Source organism: Gossypium hirsutum, chromosome D13 (assembly GCF_007990345.1).
Source record: "Gossypium hirsutum isolate 1008001.06 chromosome D13, Gossypium_hirsutum_v2.1, whole genome shotgun sequence".
Classification (NCBI taxonomy): Eukaryota; Viridiplantae; Streptophyta; class Magnoliopsida; order Malvales; family Malvaceae; genus Gossypium; species Gossypium hirsutum.
Window position 1 is genome coordinate 7361193 of NC_053449.1, and position 18925 is coordinate 7380117.

Here is an 18925-nt window from a genome sequence, read left to right on the forward strand (position 1 = left end):
TTTACTTATTGACTTAGTCAATACCAACTTATACATACATCGTTACTAATCAATCTTTTCAATTTCAGGATTTACATCAGTTTCAAAAATTTAAAATTCTATTATATCCCTTAACATTCAAGCACTAAGTTCTTACAAACTTTCTACCTTATCGAGCATAATGGTTAATTACAAATTATAGTTTAAAATTTTAGTATAGAAACACTAAATTAATCCTAAGGCGTGGCGTTAGAGGTGATCATGGGTTGAGCTACCTGGCCCAGCCCGACGGCCTACTCGAAAAATGGGAGGGTTCGGGTAAAAATATAAATATGGGTTTGGGCAAAAAAATGATGCCCATTTAGAAAATGGGTCCGGGCTCGGGTAAAACTTTTTTGGCCCGAGCCCAGCCCGAATTATATATTAAATATTTATTTTTATTTTTAATCAAATATATATTATATATATTTAATATGGGCCGAGTCGGGTCGGGCTCGAACTTAGCAATTTTCTTTCGGGCTGGGATTGGACAAATTTTTAGGCCCATATTTTGGGCTGGGCTGGGCTGGGCCTGGGCCTAGAAATTGGGATTAAAATTTTGTCTGGGCCCGGCCCGGCCCATGATCACCTCTGTGTGGCATCTAGGGATGCCCCTCTATATTTATGATACTGCTATGACGCCTTTTGCGCGAGCCTTGCGGTGTCTGGCTTGGTCCCTCCACACAACCTTTGAGACAATCCTTGACCCTGCATTCAAGGAAAAACTCATATAAGTTCAAGTGAACTTAGCGAGATTTTGTACAACAATATTCATAAAAGCGCTATATCCTTTCGAGAATAGAAATAATAGCACAACATTTTAAACTCCCTGAGTATCTTAGGAGGTTTCGCCGACTTTCTGGCATAGCCGATGTATTCTATTCTCTGAGCCAGTTAATGGCGAACATATCCCCCGAGTTAGGCATAGGCGTACTCTTCCAATAGCAACTTCTTCTGGGGCTTAACCCTGTCTCACTTCGTCTCAGATTCCCAATTTACCATTCCTAGTTTGACTCATTGAAAAAGGACCATGTACGCGACTATACGGGTTGGTAACTACTATTGGCAGATAAGCAGATATCTCGTCATACTACAGATTCTTAACTTAACCTCTTCATTTCGTACCGACTTAATATGAACTTACTAAACTACCTCGGCAAATACCTTCTTAAAACCTAGCCTATTGAGTAGAATTCTCCCTTTTAAGGAATCCATTTAATAACACCCTCATTCATGGACTTGAATATAAGATTTGGCTAATAGTTCATCGCTCCGTCCTTGTGGCCTTGTGCTTATACGACAATCCCATAGGACTTTTCCCATTTCAAACTAGTTACCAGGAAACCCTCATTAAAAGATAGTTCCCAACAGACTATCTCTTTCTAGATTGTCCCTAGCAGACTTCCACATTTGATAGTATCAAGAGGACTTTCCCGTGCTAGATAATATTGGCGGACAACCTCTTTCCTCAAAAATCCCTGGCGAAATTTCACCCAAATAGTCCTTAGAGAACCCCCTATTTCAGGCGGCCTCTTTAATCTATGGACCCTTAGGATTAAAATTTTCTTAATCGTCTCACTCTATCACATCCAATACTGGTTTACTCGCCAAACACTGGTGGACTCACGATGGTGGATACTAAAATACCTCAAGGAAAATATCCCTTCCTTTTACATCTGCCACCTTAAAATCGCTTATACCAATTCCTCTTACCTTCGTTGTCACATCCCAAAAAATTAGGGTTTAGTAGAATTGAGTTTGTGAAACAAGAGAAAGTTTTCATGCATTAATTTTTTATATTATTTGTGTGTTTTTAGGAAATAAATGAGATATTGGTTTGTTGGTTAAGTGTTAATGAAACATTCCTTGAAACCCAAGTTCAAATCCCTTCTCTCACACCATTTTTATTATTTTTGCAAATTTTGCATCAAACCCTAGTATGTGACATGCTTAATTTTTAAAATAAATATTGCAAAATTATTTAAAGAATGAGGAAATAGCCTAGTGGTTAAAGGAAAAATAAGGAAGCATGGAAATTAGATCAAATTCCCAAGTTTGATTCCCTTCCATTACAAAATAGCTTATTTTTTTTCTAAAACTTCTCCTCATTATTTTGTGTTGCCCAAGCCTTGAACCCTAGGTATAAATACAAAATTTTCTTGTATTTTTCAGCCTTTAAATCAAATTTTCCCTGCCCTAGTCATTCACCCTCTTCCTCTCCTCTTTTCTCTTCAATTCTTTTTCTTTCTACCCTTGTGTGCCTCCACCAAAGCCACAAAGATTTACCATCAATTTCTCTTCTTTTTGCAACAGATTCTTACACCATTCTTTTTCTCTTATTGTTTTCATTTTATCATAAAATTTCCAGCCTTAAATCTGAAATTTTAGCACTCAAGATCGGCCTTCATTGATGCCCCAAAAGAACTTCATTGCCGCTTCTATCTTCTTGCTTGGGTAAGTGTCATTTTCTTTCGTTCTTCTTGATGGATATTTCAAAAAAAACCCAATTTTCCAGATATAGAATTGGGGTAATTTTTAAATATTTAATGGGTAATTTTCCAACCTTGAAAGTGATTTCAATTGTGGTTTTACATCCGTCTCAATTTTGCCACCGTTAGTAGTGGTGCGTCGCACCTAGGGGCACAAAAAGGATTGTTGTTTCTTTAATTTTTCCCATCTATTTCCATAAAAATTTTGGTTTCTTGAACCCTTTCTAATCAGACTTTAATCATGTGTAATTTAGGAAAAATCAATCTTGATCAAATGGCGACCTAGATCTGACAATTCGGGAAGCATAAGTGTGGTTGATTATGGGCTAGTGTGTAGTTTCGGTTTAGATGTTGGGTAAAATGTTAATTGATCGAATTAAAGATTTTAATCTTGGAATAGCTACTAGTTTTTCAGTATTTAAATGTGTTAGGTTCCAAATTAAACACCTCAAATTAACAATGAAGCCGATAGACGTTCATGCGTGTGATTCGCATCAAACCAGTGTAAGAAACCTAACTAGTTTGGATCTGAAAAATCGATACAATTGTAACGATTGGATTAAACCTATAAAAGGATGTTTGGGGTCTGTTCAAGTGGTATTAATTAATTTAAATGATGATTTTTTTAATTTAGATTTTATTAATTGGTCAGTTAGTCAAGGTACAAGAGGTACATACTGAAAGTCAAATGGTTCTAAAAAATGAGGTATTGGGACCTCGTTTTTGTAAATCGAGCTCGTGAATACTTTTATGAAATATTTACGGAGCTATTATATAGCTGAATTGAAGTTTAGTCCAAATTTTTTAATGATTTGATAGTTAATTAAGGAAAAATACTAAATTATAAAAGCTAATCGATATTGGTTTTTATTTGTTAAAATGTTAAATTAATTAATGTTAAGGGTTTTATGTAGCAAACTACCCTTTTTTATTTGCTAGTGGTCAGTTGTTAAATGTTTTATTTGAATTTTATAATTAATTTTTTATTTAATTTAATGTTAAGTTAATAAAATAATGGTTAAAACATAAAAAAATGAAAGTCATCACCTTTATTTGGTTTTATCACCGAAAAAAATCAAAAACGTCATGGGGGAGCTTCAAGGTTCGGACAACTTGTACGTCTTGCATGATCAAGGATTAAATCATACGAAGGAAAATTGAGAAAATGAGAAGTTGCAGAATAGTCCCTACAAATCAACTTGTTATCCAAATACATTAGGTAAGTTCATAGTGTATTGAAATGTATATATATTGTTGTTGTTGAATTTGAATATATATGTTATTAATATTGTGAATTGGAATTGAAATGTTATAAACTAATGTTAAGGTGAGTAACGACTTAATTCATAAATGTTGAATACTAGTGAAACATGATTCATATGGATTCGGAATGAATAAGACTTGTTTACAGAATGTATACTAAGAACACGGAAGTGCCCATGATTTATAAATATTATGAATCCTGTTTAAATGCCCGTTTGAACGTAGTAAACGATTAGGATACGATTGGTATGCCAATAGGGTTATATCGCGTGTTGTACGGGTTTAATATGAGATGAGATGAGATGATGATAGATTATATGTTTATATGTTTATATGTTCACTGAATGTCTGATATCCAGCATTTGTTATGGATTACCGAGTTGTATTTACAGTGATTCATGGGTGTTTCTGAGGGAGGATGTGTAGCCTTCGGGATTGGCACTCAATGCTCAGGTGTGTCTTGGTTGGTTTAGCTCATTTGAGCATTTTTGTGTCTTTTGGGTGGATAACCAAGTATCTAAATTATTTTTCTATACTTCATCGAGCTACCTATAAAAAGAAAGTATATTTATTAATTTCATGAGTTGTTTGGAACTGATATGTTGTACGGCTATTGAAATGTTAGCTGATGAAATTGAATGAATGCTAAGTGTGTGTGTTTAAAATTTGCATGGAAACAATATCAAAATGATTGGAAAGTTTATACTTTACATGTATGAAGCACTCATTTTGTACTTGTAGCATTTGGTAACAGTGCTATATGTTTAAAAGAACAAGATATTTGATTGTGTACGTAACGAGTTGAAAAAAAATGTGTTTAAGAATGAATTTGATCAATTGATCAACTTGATTCATAGGTTTTATAGTTTGACTGAATGATACTATTATGTATTATATTGAATGGATTTGGGAAGATTTTATGATTTGGTTCATGATATAGTCACCTTACTGTTGTAAAATGTTTTGACAGAAAAGTGACTTAAACTAGTTAATTCTAATTACTTAAATGTGAATATAAGGTAATACTATTGTTTATGTACCTATGAACTTACTAAGCATTTCAATACTTACCCCATTTTATTTTTATGTCTTCTGTAGTTGCATCTTTACAGAAATTGGCTATTGGATCACTTTCAGAGCTCACACTATCCAACGTCTCTATTGGTAATCTTTGGTTCATTTTGGTTCGATTATAAGTGGCATGTAATAGGTGTGATATATATATGTGCTTGCTGTTAAAATTTATGAACTTGCCCATTTTGGTATGTTTACTTAGGTATTGTATTAAAGCAAGTTTATAGGATTGTTTTGGTAAGTTGAACAATACTTATGTTCGTATGATATTAAGATGTGTATGACTAGCTCAAATGTGTGCTAAGTGATTTATAATGTGATAATTGGATGAATGCATAAATTATAAGTGAACAGATTGAAATAGTTTAGTTGATTGTGATGCTAATTGTGGCATATTGGTTAGACATTTAGGAATACTTTATAAGTTATATTTTTTATATGAAATGAGCCTATTTGAGCAAGTGTTGATATTAGTAAAGGAATGCATTATAGGTCTTTATGTAAGGTTGAGCCAAATTTGTACATTAGGTGCCTTTTCCTACATACATGGTTTGCCACACGGTCGTGTGCCACTAGCAATTTAGATGCATGAATGTTGTTGACATGGTCTCAGCCTCTCACATGGCTATGTGAATGTTTGCAAAGTTTTACAATTGGGTCCACACGACCACAACTTGTTATAAGGTCGTGTGACCCTGCATTACACGACATCAATTTTGCACACGGTTGGAGTAGACGGCTGTGTGGTCAACATTACACGACCCCAACCTGTCACACAGCCTGACCACATAGCCCTGTGACCCCTGGTTACTAAAATTGTCATATATTTTGTTAAATTTACAATTAGGTTCCTATTTATTTCTAAGATGTTTTAAGAGCTTCCATAATCTTATTTGGGACTCGGATTGATGTGTAAATCATTGCATACTTGAGTTATGAACATTTTAATGATTGTTTTGATTGCTAAATTTGGGTTTACATGTATTTGTTCTATTATCTTCTGTAGATCCTATAGCTCGGGTCCGATGATCGGATTGAGTATAGGGTGTTACAAGCTGCTAAAGGCTTCACTCAAACTTATGGAATGGACTATCAAAAGATGTTTGTCCCTATTGCCAAAATGAACACCATCAGAAATTTGTTTTCTTGTGCAACCAACCTCGACTACAACCTACAACAGTTTGATGTAAAGAATGCATTCCTAAATGGGGACGTAGAAGAGGAAGTGTATATGGAGGTTCCTTTTGGATTTGATAATACACAAGGGAAAGTATGCAGGTTGAAGAAAGCCTTGTATGGACTGAAAAAATCTCCCACAGCATGGTTTGAAAGATTCCGCAAAACCATTATCCATTTTGGTTATCAACTGAGCAATGTTGATCATAGCCTTTTTATGAAACAACACAAGGGTAAGATCACTCTCCTTATTGTGTATATTGATGGCATAGTGATGACAAGAGACGATGAGGAAGAAATGGCTCGACTGAAATAGTGTTTGGCTCAAGAATTTGAAATCAAAGATCTAGGAAAGTTGCAATATTTCTTAGGAATTGAAGTTGCCAAACCAAACAAAGGAATCTTCATCTCTCAGAGAAAATACATCCTAGATCTCTTGACTAAGACGGGTATAATGGGATGCAAGCCTACAAAATCACCTATAAAAAGCAATCATAAGTTGCAAGTTGGAATTGGGGAGTTAGTGAATAAAGAGATATATCAAAGACTGGTTGGTAGATTAATTTATCTCTCACACATTATACCTGACATAGCATATGCAGTTAGTTTGGTAAGTCAATTTATTCATGATCCTCGAGAGTTTCATATGCAGGCTGCCATTCGCATTCTACGCTACCTAAAGTCTGCTCTAGGAAAAGGTCACATTTTTTTCTCAACATGGTCATCTACAGATAAAAGCTTTTACAAATGTAGATTGGATCAGATCTCTGGATGACGGGAGGTCTATATCTAGTTATTTCACACTTATGGGAGGAAATTTAGTCACTTGGAGAGCAAAAAGAAAAGTGTGGTTTCTCAATCAAGCGCTAAAGCATAATACAGAGCTATGGCTCAAGGTGTTTGCAAGCTATTGTGGTTATTGAAAGTTATGGAGGAAGTGTAGTTGTTGAATAAAGGAAAACTATCCTTATATTGGGACAACAGGGCCACCACCAACATAGCCCAAAACCTAGTACAACATGATCAAACAAAGCACATAAAAATGGATCGACACTTCATTAAAAAAAATTTGATTGTTGGACATAAGTCATGTAGCCTCGAATGAGTAATTAGCTGATGTGTGTTGGGAAATGTACCAGTATTGTAGTAAACATGTAATTGTTTTCTATTTATTTGAACGATGAATAAATAAATAAAGTTAATTTCACTGTTATGTCTTTTGTATTTATGTCTTTTATATTTTGCATACATAGTGAAATTGTGACAAGAAAATGTTAGCTCATTGATTATCTAAAGTTCAAATTGAAAATAAGTGGCATTATAAAGAAAGTTTACATTGGGAGAAAGACAACTTAATTCAGTAGATAATCTAAATGAGTCCATAATCCCGTAAAAGAATCAAAGTGAGCATTTGGTTCAAACATTGAGAAGGATTATTATGTCGTCTACAATTTCGACTGGGGAGATGGCTAGTCTTGGCTATCAGAGCAGTTGACTCCATGAGTGGAGACATAGATGTATTCATTAGTAGAATGATACATTAGACTGAACCCAAGATGAATTCATTTTAAATCCGTTTGTGAATTAATTCACTTGTGACGTTCATGGTGTGATTTTCCTAAATCCTGAGTTAGTCACTGACCATGCGTATGCAACTCATATGCTTTGATATAAGTGGAGGCTTATGATCTAAAGATGATCGAGCCCATAGTCGTTATTTTGGGTACATGACTTGTGTATGGCATGGCTTTACTAGAAACAGTGGAATTCATAGCTCAATTAAAGAGTTAATGATATCCTCTCATTGGCATTGTGTGGATTGATAAATATGGAATGTGGTCACGGGTTGCTTGTTCTCGAACGAGCAATTTATCACATTCATTTGTTGAAAGTGATCATATTAATCATTAAGAAGATACAATGGTGAAAATAAGATAAAATAGGATTATATTGAGTGAACGGATTTAACTCAAAAGAATCAAGGATATCATATGAGGGTAACACACACATGACAAGGTCATTGGACAAACCATTTGGATCAATTACTTTCATAAAGAGTATACAATAAGGAGTTTTCAATCATTGTACTTCTTGTGGACTGACTCCATGATTAAGTAATTGTGAATTATAGGAACGATGCTTCTGGGCGTAATTGCAATCACTAGAGCCTAATTGTATATCTCTAATTGGTCCCTCCACTAGCTCAACAAAAGCTCGATCGAGCTGCACTTGAAATAGAATAAAATTCTACGACTTTGGAAATAATTTAATTGAGTCGATTTATTCGATGTGAAATTAAATTAGGTAGTCGTGAGAATTGTTCAACTAGAGAATTTCATTAAAGAATTTTCTTGAAAAATTAATTTGGAAAATTTATGTAATTCTTGGAAATATTTATTTTGATCAAGTAAAATTAAATTAATCAAATCAATTAAAATAAATATAATATTTTTGAAAGTTAATTTTCAAGTCAGACAATTGGGCCAATGGTAATTGAACTTGAAAATTTGACCTGAGATCGTAAATTGAGCCCGGGAGCCCAAACCCGAGACCAAGACCTAAAAATTGGTCGAACCAAGCCCAGTATGTGAAATCGGGCCAACGGTCCAACTAGTGGCTAGACCGGACCAGGCGAGTCATCATTGACCTGGACCGAACTAACAGCAGCTGAACCGATTCGTGGTGCTGTAAGGGTGTTGTAACGCCCCAAAATTTTAATTTTGGATATTGTGAATGTGTGACACAAACATCTGTCAGCTTTAGTGGTTATGTATTCTGGGAGTGTTTGGGAGGTTCCAAGTTCAAGCCAGGACTTGAGCAAATTTTGGTATTTCTATGTATAAGCCCTATCTTTGGTCAGTAAGCTTTTAAGTAAAAGTTGGCAAATAATTAACAGAATCGGTCTGCTGGTCTAGTGGATCAGCGGAGTGTTGGTGTGAGGAAGGTTATGGGTTTGAATCTTTGGGATGGCAAACGTTGTATTTGTCCTCCTAATCTTGGCAAGAGTTGTGCTGAACTGGGTTTCTGAGTGATGGATGTGTAGTGGGAAGTGAGGGAGCGACTTTAGGAGTGAATTAGGGGATTATGGGGGAGAATATCCAAAATCTGATCACTTTTTCCTTTTTCAAAAAAAAAGAGTCGTTTTTCTCTCCATCTTTCTAACGTTTTCTCTCCCCCATCTCTACCAATTTTTTTTTCTTATTTGCTTCTTACTCAATTACCTTTTCTTTTCTTTCCTTTACTGCCAAAATTCCCTTGTTCCCCCTAAACCATTCTTTCCTCTTGATTTCGTAGCGTTAATCAGCACTTGTGCAAATTCAGTAAGTTGTTGGGTATCATTTTAAGAGATTATTTTGTGTTCACTAGTCTAATTTCGGGGTGTTGGCAGTAGCATTTCACGAGGATTAAGGCTCTCCTCGTGATTTTCGTAAACGTACCGATTTGAAGTTTTTGCGATAAGTATTTATCGTTTTATGAGTAAGTATTTTGGTTTCGGGATTTTGATTAATCACGAGGTAACAATGATTATGGTTTTATTTGTTCAATTATAGGCTTTGGAATGCTCGGGGACTGTTGTTCCCGAAACACAAAAATAAGGGATTCGGCGAAAAGCCAAAATTGCTTGCTGTTTGGACACCAGCAGTAGGCTAATTTTTAAAAATCACCATAAATTGTGGAAATCGAATTAGAGGATGAAAAAATATGGGATTAAATATATTTGAGTCTTGTTTCTCATAGAAGAAACAAAGTAAGTAAAAGAATTTCATATTATGAAATATTTGAATTTTAGTGAGACAGTGTCAGAATGATTTTGGAATCCCCTATCCTGACTTTTGAAAATTATTAAAAATTGTACAAAAATAATTATGGATTAGAATTTATATGTTTAAAATCATGAAGGAGTCTACTCCCAAGAGAAACAAACAAAAACAGCATCCGAATTCTATACGAGAAGATAATTATTTCTTAGTGCAAAAAGGTCGAAACTGTCAGATAGCTGAATAGGGGAACTTTAAAGAATAAACTGTACTTATTGGCTAAACCAATAATTCTGAAAATTTTATGGTAAGAAGATATGTGAGTCTCATTTCAGGAAAAATTTTTGAATCTTAATTCGAAATTCTATAGCTTAAGATACAAATAATTTAGTAATAGTGACTCAAGTAGACAGCTTTGAAGAATCGTATGAGTAAATAGTGGAAACACATATGAATAATTAACTAGCATGGGTTACATTAAAATGGATCACGAGGCCAAGGCCAATTTGGGTCATGTGGGCCACACGAGCGTGTGGGCCCACACGGGCGAATATCATGGGCTTGTAGGCCCATTTTCACTGTTTGACTGATAAGGTTTCACGGGTCGCCCAAGTCGACTGTGAACCTACTACAAGGTCGGTAAGCTTACCTAGACCCCTAATTGACTGAAATGATTATATGACTAATATGATTAAGTCTGATGATGTCCCACTGATTTGATATTGTATGCCCTGTTTACATGCATGATATTATGTTATAGCATGTCATATCTGTATATTGGATTGCATTAGGTTGGGGGATTATAATGTTCGGAGGAAGTGTACTGAAAAGCCTCGAGCATAATTTACTGGCAGCTCAACTACAAGCTACTATCTAGTGCCGCATTCGGTACTACTTGGAGTGTAGGGATGGGTGGGTTGATTATATCCCACATGGAGTGTAGGGTTGGACGGAGATGGTGTGTAGAGGCTGGATGGGTAAGATTTTTGTGACTGCATATTTCTTACTGCTACTGATTCTGTGATGGGCTAAAGCCCTACTGCATGACTGTTTTTGTACTGAGATGGGCTAAGGCCCAAACTAGACTGATACTGATACTGAAAAGGGCTTAAGCCCAAACTGTGATTATATGTTTACTGTCTGTTCATTTGTACGGGGATTACATACTGAGTTTACGTAAACTCACCCCTTCTGTTTAATCTGTACAGGTAATCCCCAAATTTAGGCGGATCGGTGTGGCGGAGGACTCAGTGGTGGCCTCATGAATTCTTTTACACTGTTTACTACCTATTTATGATTTTACTTTTATTTGGGAATATTTTTTTGTAATTATGACCTTTACAGATTTTGGTTTAAATTCTGTTTTTATACGGTTTTATGATTTAAATCTGCTAGTGTTAGGTAAAACTCGGGTTTTCAAATGAAATTAATATTTTATCAAAAAAACACGAATACGCAAACTGTTTAAAAACTTCCACAATAAGAAAACGTTTTGAAATTGAATAACAATTTGTAAATGAATAATGTTTTGAAAATGAACGACACGATTTGAAATTATCATAAGATAATGAAAAAAAAATGGTTAAATAGAAAAGAGGATTTAGCGACAACATATTTTTCGAAAAGCACTACCTTGTGACATCGTCAGATTCGGCCATAACGTCTAGGCGGGTCTGGGGTGTTACAGGTGTTGCTCCTGCATCATCAGACACGGTGGCGCCGGTGGCTACGATGGCAACGGTTAGTCATCGGTGGTTGAGTAGTGAAAGAGTTACACTTCTACTGAGACTCTACCAGAGAATTTGATTTCAAATTAATTATTCTAAAAATAATATTATTTTAATAGTTTAATATTAAATTTAGTTTAATACTAATTTTAATAGTATTTTATTAATTTAATATTAAAGTGATTATATTAATGTTAAATTTAATTTAATGTTTATCATGTGATAAACATTCTATTATTTTAATAAGATTTAATATTAAATTTAATCTAATATTTATCTTGATAAATATTATATTAATTTAATATTAAAGTGATTAAGTTTAATCATAGTTGAACTCTCTAAACTCTCCTTATATAAAGAGAGCATTGGGTCATTATTTACACACACTTGAATTCAAGAGAAAGTTGTAGAGAGAAAATTCTCTAAAGAGATTATTCCAGAAAATTTCTAAAGATATTTTTTTGATTTACAACTTGACCCAAAGTTTAGAGAAATTGCAAAATTACCTACTGGTAAGTTTTGTGAAAATTTTTTCTGATTTGAAGCGAGCTTACACTTAGCAGACGTGAGCTTGAGGATAGCAAAGAAGACTATTCAGTCGAAGTGCTTATCCTAGACGAATCGAAAAGGTACAATTTTGATTAAGTGTTTATTATTTTAGATATCAAAATCAAGATCTTGTTTTGGAAAATTTTTAAAATTTTCGTTTGTCCCTAAATTTATTTTTCATTGCATTTTTCAAACTCGTTTTTCCAACAATGTGTTCACTAAATGACTCTACAACAGAACTTATCATAATTTGGTCTGCAAGTTGGGCATCTGTGATATCTATACACCAACTTGAGGGGAAGTGTTGACCATTAACTATTGACAGACTTGTTAATCAAGGCTGATCTGATTTCTTAAAGATAAAGTATTAGGATTTTATTTATTCTATTTATTGTGAAGATTGCATTTCCTTAAGTAGTTTGACATAGTTGTGTATAAATATCCATACTTAAGTTAATGGACAAGGAAAAAGGATTCTTATTTTCCACTGGGACTAATTAACTTAATTAATTAAACTAATCATGCTTTAATTAACAATAAACTAATCTTAATTAACAACAGTGGAGGATGTCAGCCACTAAGTCCTATTGAATAATGGTTAATTTACCATATTAGTCCTTTGGCTAATTGCAATTGAAGTCTCTAAGTATTTGGTCAATTAAAAACCTATAAAACTTGTATTTTATAATTTAGTCCTTGTACTTATTAAAAATGAATTTAAAAAAATTATCACACCAAACTTTAATATACTTTTATACCAACTCCACAAATGGGGTTCCGAAACTACCTTTTTCAATGCCACTGAAAATTGGGTTGTTACAACAAATATATATTAAAATGAGTTCCAACCAATGCATTTTCTAAAACACCATTGGAAATTTGGAAAGGTTAGAAATTGATTTCGTGACATACGTGTTTGGGGGTGCCCTTTTGAAGTAAGAGTTTACAATCCACAAGAAAAGAAACTGTACCTAATGACTATAAGTGGGCATTTCATTGGATATGTTGAAAGGTCCCAATGGTACAAATTTTATCATCCACCTCGTAGCACTAGAGAAGTATAAAATCAAAACATACAAAGCTTCTTGAGAATGACTTAATCAATGGGAAAGATCCATCTCAAAATGTTGTTTCTTATATGAATCATTTTAGATATTCAAACTTTCATTGCAAATGAAAGATTTCTCATTATTCACAACACTCTTCAAATACAAATAAATGTTAGACAATCAATCATTGAGCTTTTACAAGTTGTTGATGGAAGTCTTATAGATCAAGCTATTCAAAAATTACCAAAAACTATTGAAAAACCAACTGTAAAACATGATCCTCAAAAGAATGACGATACAATATTACAAAGATCAGCTAGAAACAACTAGGGCTAAGAAATCAACAACTCCTAGTGATTATATTGTGTACCTTTAAGAAGCTGATCATGACAATAGAGTAAAAAATCAATAGGTGTGTTGATTCACAAATATATTGTAACTCTATTACTTGAACCGATCATCATATCTGAGTAATAGGATGTCACATTCGTTGTCGAGGCAACTTACATCCTACAATTTTGTAATATTTTCAAACACACAGTTATAATCTTCCATACAATTTGAATCAAGCTAAACCAAGCATATGATAACCCTTTTTTAATGTCCGAGTATGAAATAGGACTGATGTAACGGCCCATTTTTCAGCGTTGTCAAAAATAGTGGTTTCGGGGCCATAAATTTGACGAGTGAGTCTGTAAATATTATTATTTACTCTTTATGAGTCAAATATTATATTATATTTGATTTTGATATGGTAATTTATGTTATTTGAATGAATAATTTAGTTTAAGTGGTGTCCCTAAAGTCAAGTGGGTTTAGAAAATAAGGTATCGGGACCTCATTTCTATCGAGCCAGTAAATATTTGTTATTAAGGTTGTATTAAAATTTGGTTAAGAAATTTTAACGTTTAGATAGTTAATTAAATAAAAAGGACTGAATCGTAAAGGGTGCAAAAGTGGAATTCTATTAGTTAGAAGGGTCAAATGGTTATGGAATCTATAAATAATGGACTCAAATGGTAATTAAACCACTCATATTGATAGTGGAAAATTATAGGCATGGGTTTGTCATTTTATAAGTTATTAACATAAGGGTAAAATGGTAATTTAATTAATAAAAAGCATAAATTAAAAAAATAAATCAAAACTATCATCTCCGTCATGGATATTTATCAACTGAAATCCATGGTAGGAAGAACCAAGGTTTGGCCATTGATGTTTTCATGCATGGTAAGCCATTTTTCACCCGTTTCTTGTAATTTTTTATGTTTTTGAGATCGTTGCAATTAGGTCCAGCTAACATGTATACCCATTTTCAAAACTATTGAAGATATTAAAATTTTTCATTGATGAGCTTGTAGTGTTTTTGAATTTTGTTGACAGATTTACAAGCTTAATAGTTAAATATGACTATTTCGTAAAGTGATTTTTAGTGATTTTAAGGTTTAGGGATTTATTTATGAAAATGGTAAAATTAAAGGAAAACATTGTAAATTGTTGATAAATATGAGCTGTTATAATATTGTGTAAAAATCGGCTAGCACGAATTATGGTTAAAAATGGTGAAATTTCATGTTTCGAGTTTAGGGACTAAATTGCATAAAAGTTAAAATATTAGGGATTTTTAATTTCACGATAGTATGGATTATAAGCTTGAATTAAATATTTTAATTTAATTGAATGGTTTAATTGATTGAAAAATTATTATTTAGATCAAGAAACGCTACAATTGAAGTTAAATCGAGGAAAAGCTTAAGTTTCAGATTAGTTGTCGGCTCCTTTTTAACAACAATTCTAGTTGAGGTAAGTTCATTTAAGGATGGAAATTATTATCTTTTCCATTTTGGATGAATGTACATAGTTATTTATGTTATGCTAAAATTAATTGATAAATATGTGTTAAATTACTATTTTTATGGTTTAAATAGAGGAATTAATCGAATTAAATTATATGAGAGCTAATATAAATGTATTTAGTGATTTTGAATTATAGATTGTCTATTTTAAAGGTTACTTTAATTAAAGTAAGTCCATAGTATTTCAATATGTGAATGTAATTTGCTAGTGAATTATATTATTGTTCTCTAGTTAATTGATGTACATATGTACATAGGTGAAATTACTTTGGATATTTATATAACTATTGAGTGTTACAAACATTTTTGTATCTATGAAATTGATAGATAGTATCAGTAGTTCTTTTCTTGGAATCGTATTAAAATTATATGTGAATGAAATGAATTTAAGTATGTCTATGGAAATGAAAAAAGTGTTCCTAAAATGTACATTAGTGCCCCTTCGGTACCCCTGTTTGTACTTCGGTGCCCCTGAATGCAAATTTATGCCCCTAAACGCACATTTGTGCCCCTGTTCACACTTCGGTGCCCTTGTATACACTTCGGTGTCCTTGTTTGCACATTTATTCCATTGTTCGCACTTCAGTGCCCCTGACCGCACGTATGTTCCCCTGTTCTGCATACATGATGCCCCTGAAAATGGATTAATGATCGAGTATGTAAACCGAGTACTAATGATTTGGACTAAATGATAAGGATTGTTACATAGAATTGGTGTAGTTACTTGAGTACTCGAGTTAAGTTACTAGTTCATCGAGCTATGAAATAATTGAATTGCAATCTATTTATGTGCTTATATATTATGTCATAATTATAGTATTGGCAAGTGAAATATATTATAATGAATTTATTAGTTACATGTATGGATTGTTACTTTGAAAATATGTAAATTATGGCATGAAAAGTCATTTGAATTAAAGGTTGTTTTAATGTAACTTGTTTGAAAAGGTAACATTTGAGTTATGTGGACAAATGATTTATAAAGTGAAATTCTTTTCATGATATGAACAAGTAATTAAAGCTTTACAGAATATATGACTGTATAAAATGATCTATGATTTAACGTAAGAATATGGAATTTATGATAAGTTTAGTTAAAAGAAGACGAAGGTATATGGTAGTCATGTAATAGATGAATGGTGAAATTGAAATGCTTGATATAATGCTCCGTAACCCTAATTCGGCAACAAAGACAAGTTAAGGGTGTTACAACTGAGTTGTAAAATTTTTAAAACTTAGGAAATAGGAATCGATACTTTATGAAAGTATATTTTGTAAAAAGTATAGATACTTGGTGAAAAGTATAGATACCTTGTGTAAAGTATAGATATCAAATTGGCATTCTATTTGTCTGATAAATTGATTCAAATGGTCAAGTATTGATACCTATGACAGGGTATCGATACTTTTGTGCAGAAATTGTCAAAAACACTTTTTAAAGTTCCCATTTCATGCCCAAACTATAACAGTTGCAAGGAGGCCTTTAAGCACAAATAAGACCTACACAAAACCATTTCATAACACCTTAAAATATCCTTTCTAAGTCCAATTCGTACCTACAAGTTACTATAGCACATTTAATACACAAAAACATCATTTTGTCATTAATATACCAACCATTTCATTCAATACCATATTAAACCATTCAAGCATCATCTAACCTTATCAATTCACTTACATAACATCAATACACTAAGGGTGCTTATCGGTAAACACGTTTCTAGACTTTCATGAATTATACAACCTTAAAAATGCATGCCATGCTCATTCACCATAATCTTGTACTACCATAGGTTTCAAGCAGAGTTCAAAGCAAATCTAGACTCATATCACATAAGTAACACTCATCCATCAATCATCCAAAAGTAGAGCCTAAAAACTCACCTGAGATCCTTCATCCTTTCTAGAGCCTCTTTGTCTAGAAATTAAGCATGGCAACCCAAACACCAGTTAAACCGAAGGAAATTAACTTAGAAACCCTAAACCTAGTCTCATACAGGAGTTTACTTAAATATTTCAAAAATCTTACTTTTTTCCCAAATTCACAAATACAGGAAGATAGGAAGGCCTACTAGTTCCTTAGATTCTCTGCTTCCAGTCTTCAAATCTCACGATCATTGCCCTATGCAGCGCTCTCCCTAACCCCATCTTCTTCGGAGCAATTGACGAAGACCGAAAAAGGCGATGCGGATGAGAAGAAAAATTGTCATCAGAATTGAAAAGATTTCCCCTGACTATTTAAGGCTTCCCACATATGTAACCTTTCAGCACGACCACCAAAGCCCCAATTAAGTCATCCATCGACAATCATTTTGGCTTCCACTAAAGGACCAGTCGATTCCAACCTAATCAAACCAAAATTGAAACTTAACTAATTACCAACCAACCACAAAATTTCCCAACTTTTCTAGTAGAGCCTGCTAGCTTACCAGTTTATTCAGTCTATTTTCATGAATGGGACTTGATTCCATTTTATGATTTTGTTTTTAAAAAATGAAACTCTTATTTATTTGGATATTGTTTTCTCATTTTGTTTTTGAACAATTTATGTGTAGAATAATATTTTTATTGGACTTAGAATAAACATAAGGTTTACTCATTAAGTAATAATGAACAATTATTGAAGAAATAGAATGCATAGTGATAAATTGAATACAATGCTTGTCTTAAAACTTACCATTAATCTATTTTATATCTTTTCTTAATAATAAAATTTAAAATATTTTGAGCATTGTTGCATATATATACAAACCAAGGGGAAGAATGTAAATTTCATCTCTTTAAATGATTTTTTTTAATATTTACTCAAATCTTAAAAGCGCTTATTAATAACACTTAATTTTTTTTTACAAAAAAGCGCAAGTTTTAACTTAATTAATAGTTAATTTAAAGTTATGAAGCATAAAGAAACTTCAAGACATCAATAAAAGCAACATCGTTTCGTTTAAAATAAAAACAAGCATTACTAATAGGTTAGGTAAAATGGTAAGGGTTTTTCTTATCTTAACCAGTGATCGAAGGTTTGATCTTCATCCTAATTATGGAATAATTTTAAAATTCATGGCCAGCATTGATAACTCTTGAAAAGAGTTATATTTCATACCTTTAGACCTAGTTAATTGTCTGTACTTAAGTAAATTTAGTTGCACTTTAGGACATTTCATTAATATTTTTCCTTAATCATTGCATTAGGAGCTTGGTCTGTGTTTAAATGTTATTTGTTACTTTTAATTGCTTGTAGAAGGGTTGTGTTTGGTGGATTTGTAGGTGCAGGATGAGGAACAAGAAATAAATGAGTGATTGTATGTCAAGGCAATGGGGTGAATAGTTTGCCGACTTGTATGCCGTGGCAATTCATGATTTCATGATGAAGACCAAGTCAACATTCAATGCATACCAATTTCAGCCCAACTATATTTGTACCAGAAAAAATATGCCTAGAAAATAGGAGATGATAAATCATGAGCTATTGGTTTTTATCCTAGAAAAGGAATTTAAAAAGAGGAAAAAGATCATGAGATAATGAGTTGATAACCACCTATCTTAAAGGTTAGGATTTTAAACCAAAAAGAAAATAAAAAAAGAGGACAGGATAATCTTGGATTGTTGGATTTACTCGAGGGAAAAAGCTTATAAATAGCCAAAGAAGGAAACCCTAAACGGGAACAAGAGGGGAACAAGAACAAAAAAGAAAGATCCTTAGGCAAAAATAAAGGGTGGCGGCTAAGTAAAGAAGGAAAGAGGAAGACGAAGGAAAGATCCTTAGACACGCGAAAGCTGTCTTCTCGAAGTCTTCCATATTTCTTACTTTGTTTTTTCGTGAATTGAATGATGAAAATGGTGTTGGATAATCTTTTGGTGTTGGATTTTATTTTCCAACCCATGAGCCAAATCTCAGGGTTAAGATTACTTTGATAAAACCTTTATTTTTCTTTAATGGTTGAAGCATAAATCTGCATTAGTTTA